The sequence below is a fragment of the Chrysochloris asiatica genome, unplaced genomic scaffold, assembly GCF_000296735.1.
Source record: "Chrysochloris asiatica unplaced genomic scaffold, ChrAsi1.0 scaffold00011, whole genome shotgun sequence".
In the NCBI taxonomy this organism is placed as follows: domain Eukaryota; kingdom Metazoa; phylum Chordata; class Mammalia; order Afrosoricida; family Chrysochloridae; genus Chrysochloris; species Chrysochloris asiatica.
Window position 1 is genome coordinate 4,305,379 of NW_006408529.1, and position 3,990 is coordinate 4,309,368.

Here is a 3,990-nt window from a genome sequence, read left to right on the forward strand (position 1 = left end):
ATAATTATAGATAATTATATAAAGATTATATAATTTATTATGATAATGAACATGCCTCAGAGCTGTTGAACAAGTAATCACTGGGATTAAGATCTTCCTGGAGGTGTCTCCATTTCTAACTTTTCCTTTCTATTTTTATGTAATTTCAACTTGCAAGAATATGTGCTTAATAACAAAAAAGCAAAGACAAATGACATAAAAGTAAAAGTGTATCTTCCATTCCCTACTCACATATATATGAGTAGTTTAAACCCATCCATTGCTCCCACAAAGAAAGATTAGGCTGTCTGTTCCTCCAAAGATTTAGTCTTCAAACAATCAGACAGAATAACTATAGGTAGAAATTTATTCTATGACGGGGAATTTTGTATTGGTATTGTTGTTAAATGCTTTGAGATGGTTTGACTCATAGTGATAATGTAAAGAGTTTCTGAGGAGCAGCTGGTAAGTTTGAATCATTGACCTTACAATTAGCAGTTCAGTGCTAATCCTACAGTACCACACTGAATTGTGAACTACAAATCTAGCAGTTCAAACACACTAGCCTCTCCTTAGAATCCCTACACAGTGTTTCTATGAGTCAGATCCAACTCAACTACAATTAATATCTGTATATATGTTGTTGTTGTTAGATGTCGTCACATCAGTACAGACAAACAGTGACTCTGTATTGGGTTTCAAAGGAGCAACTGATGGGTTTGAACCACCAACTTTGTAGTTCCCATTCTGGTACTCATCCTACAGTGCCACATATATATGTGTGTGTGGTGTTGAAGGATGAGTACTGGAATGTGAACCACAGTGTTGGCAGGTCAAACTCACCAGCTATTCCTTGGAAACCCTAAACAGGGTTGCTATGAGTCCAATGATCATGATGTTATTTATAAGTTGAGTCTTGAAGAGTTTTGTTTTCTATATATTGAGGTACAACTTATACTAAAGGCTGTGCTTTTTTATCTTTATCAGTAAGGGTTTTAAGCTCTTTTAACTTCCAGCAAGCAAGGTCATATCAGCTGCATAATTCAGGTTGTTAATGAGTCTTCCTCCAATCCTTTTGCCATGTTCTTCCTCATATAATGCAGTTTCTTAGATTATTGCGCAGGGTACATATTGAATGAGGATGGTGAAAGAATACAACCCAGATGCACACCGTTCATGATTTTAAACTATTAAGCATTAAGCATGCCTTTGTTCTATTTAAACAACTATGTGCAGAGGGTGGGGCTTGATGGCAGATCAGGAAGAAGTGCAGTAAGGATCTCCATCAGCAATAACAAAATACTAGATGAAGCAGGTTAAAGGATTGGTCCCAGAAATCTAAACCACATATAAAGGAATATTTAGAAAGTGTGAAGTCTTATAGCCTGTAGAATTTGTAGTGGAAGCAAGCAATTTAGTGCTTTTGGATCTGTCAGCTTCTGAAGCTTCTTTAGTGGCCATCTTGAGCCTAGATGGATCCATGGAAGGATCAGTGCAACCACAGATGTCTGATGGATCCTCAGAGATAAAATTGTGGACATTCTTTTCTTTTTTTGTATCTGCTCATTGGTCTCTTGCTGTCTGTGCACCTCCATTCTGGTGATTAAGAGGGTGCCTGAGTGAGTGGACATCCCCTTAACCCCCAGAGGGTTCTGCTATGCATGCACACAAATCAGCTCAAAATGTAAAGGAACAGTATCCACATAACACCAAATGGCAGTGCAAAATGGCCACAGCTAGCCCCAAACTGTTTATCACTAGGAAAAAGGCCTGAACAGGGGTTGTAGAGTGGGAAAGAGACAGAATAAAAAGGAAACAGGCTGAAAATTAAATCTTAAGTTATTTCATACTGACCAACAGAGGCATCATGAAATTTTTCAGGCAGCCATGAAGGCAAAAAGCTGAAAGAGGGACATTAAAGTCATACTCATATTTGGCTACAGATTTTTTTTTTTTCTCTTCTCTATTTTCTGCTAATATAGACTACAGTATCCAATCTATCTATTTTGCTCTTGCTGTTTTGTTTCTTGGCCCACTCTTTACCTTGAGGGGACTCTTTCTGTCCCTACATTACCCAAGAAGAGACAGCAATTGCAGTCATATAGTCAAGCTGCAATCACACCCTATAAAATCCCACCATCCAGGCAAGAACCAATAGCAGCAGCCATACAGCACATTGTCAGCCAACACCTGCAACCATTATTCTGAGTTGAGTAATAAAGAGAGTGAAAAGGGAAGCCCATATCCTGATCACATCTACTTAGAGGCAATCAGAAAATATAATAAAATATCAACATACATTCATCTAAGTATTAAGGTCACAAATAACTACTGTATATGCCCAAGAAGCAGATGACCATCTCTGGACATGTCCAGAAACAAGTTAACATGACTGGGACAAATGAACTGGAGGTAGACTTAGGAAGGAAGGCAGGTTTGGAAATGTCTGAGAAAGAATGACAAAGAAATGTATCAAAACACTTTATAGCGGAGTGGAGAAAAATAAGGAAGAATTCAAGAAAACACTACAGGAACAATCAAATAAGAAATATAGAGCATTGGAAACAATTCAAAACCTATAAAAGGAAGACCAAATGAATAATAATAGAATATCAGAAATAGAGAATACACTGAAAGGCAAAGGAGTAGAATTGAAGAGAAAAAAGCCAGAACTAATGGATAGAAGACAAAACTCTCAATATTACTAAGATAGATGAACAATCAGTAACATGAATAAAAAAAAATCTGAAGAAGGTCTAAGATTCATGTTGGATAACATGAAGAGGAATAACTTAATACTTACCAGCATTCCAGAATAAGAAGATTCACATAAGTCCACAGAGAAGATAGTTGATGATCTGTTGGAAGAAAATGTCACTAACATCCTAAAAAACAACAAGATAAGCATTCAACTACCTCAAGAAACTCCAGAAAACATAGACCCCAAAAGAAAATCACTGATACATATCATAATCAAGAACTCCAAAATCAAAATAAGGAGAGGATCCTGAAAGTAACTAGGTAAAAGAAAAGTTTCACATACAAAGATAGGCAAATCAGATTAAGCTTGGATCTCTCAAATGAAACCATGCATGCAAGAAGGGAAGGGGGAGACATATATAAAACCCTGAAAAAAAAAAAAATGCCAACTAAGAATCCTCTACCAAGCAAAGCTGTCAATCAAATACAATGGTGTAATCAAAACATTCCAGGATAAACAGAAGCTAAGGGATTTTGCCAAAGCCAACCCTGTGCTACAAAGCATCCTAAAGGGAGTTCTGTGGACTGAGAACCAACAAGAACAGACAACAACCAGAGATTGACATTACCCAGAACTCAATTAACAAATGGAAGGGTTGAGAAGAGAACAAAATTATAATAACAAATTCAGAGGATCTGGGAGGTCAGTCTATGATCAAAACAATTACAATGTGATCCAGGTAGTGAGAAGTTCAGGTAGATTACAGGATAAAACAGGCTGTTTTAAATGAAAAGTTAATAGAATATGAGGTAACCTCAAAGAAAATTAATACTTCACAACATACCAAGAAACTGAAAATCCAAGAAGAACATGGCAACATTAAAACTATGAAGAAACTGACAAGAAATAAAGAACACAAAAAACATAAACTCAGCACAGGAAGACATGCGGAACAAGAAAACCTGCAGAACCACAAAAAAAAAGAAAAGAAAACCATAATCATAGAAATTAATCCATGGTGGTGGTTGTGGTGGTTTTGTGCCGTGGAGTCAGTTCCGACTCATAGTGACCCTGTACAGGGTTTCTGAGGCTGTTAATCTTTATGGGAGCATAAAACCTTATCTTTCTCTGGCAGAACAGCTGGTAGTGTTGAACTGCTGAACTTGAGATTCACAGCCCAATTCTTAACCACAATTCTACCAGAGCTCCTTAATTAATTCATACCTATTGATAATTACACTGAATGTAAACAGATTAAATGGACCAGTTAAAACATGGAGAGTGGAAGAATGGATAAGAAAACAGATCCT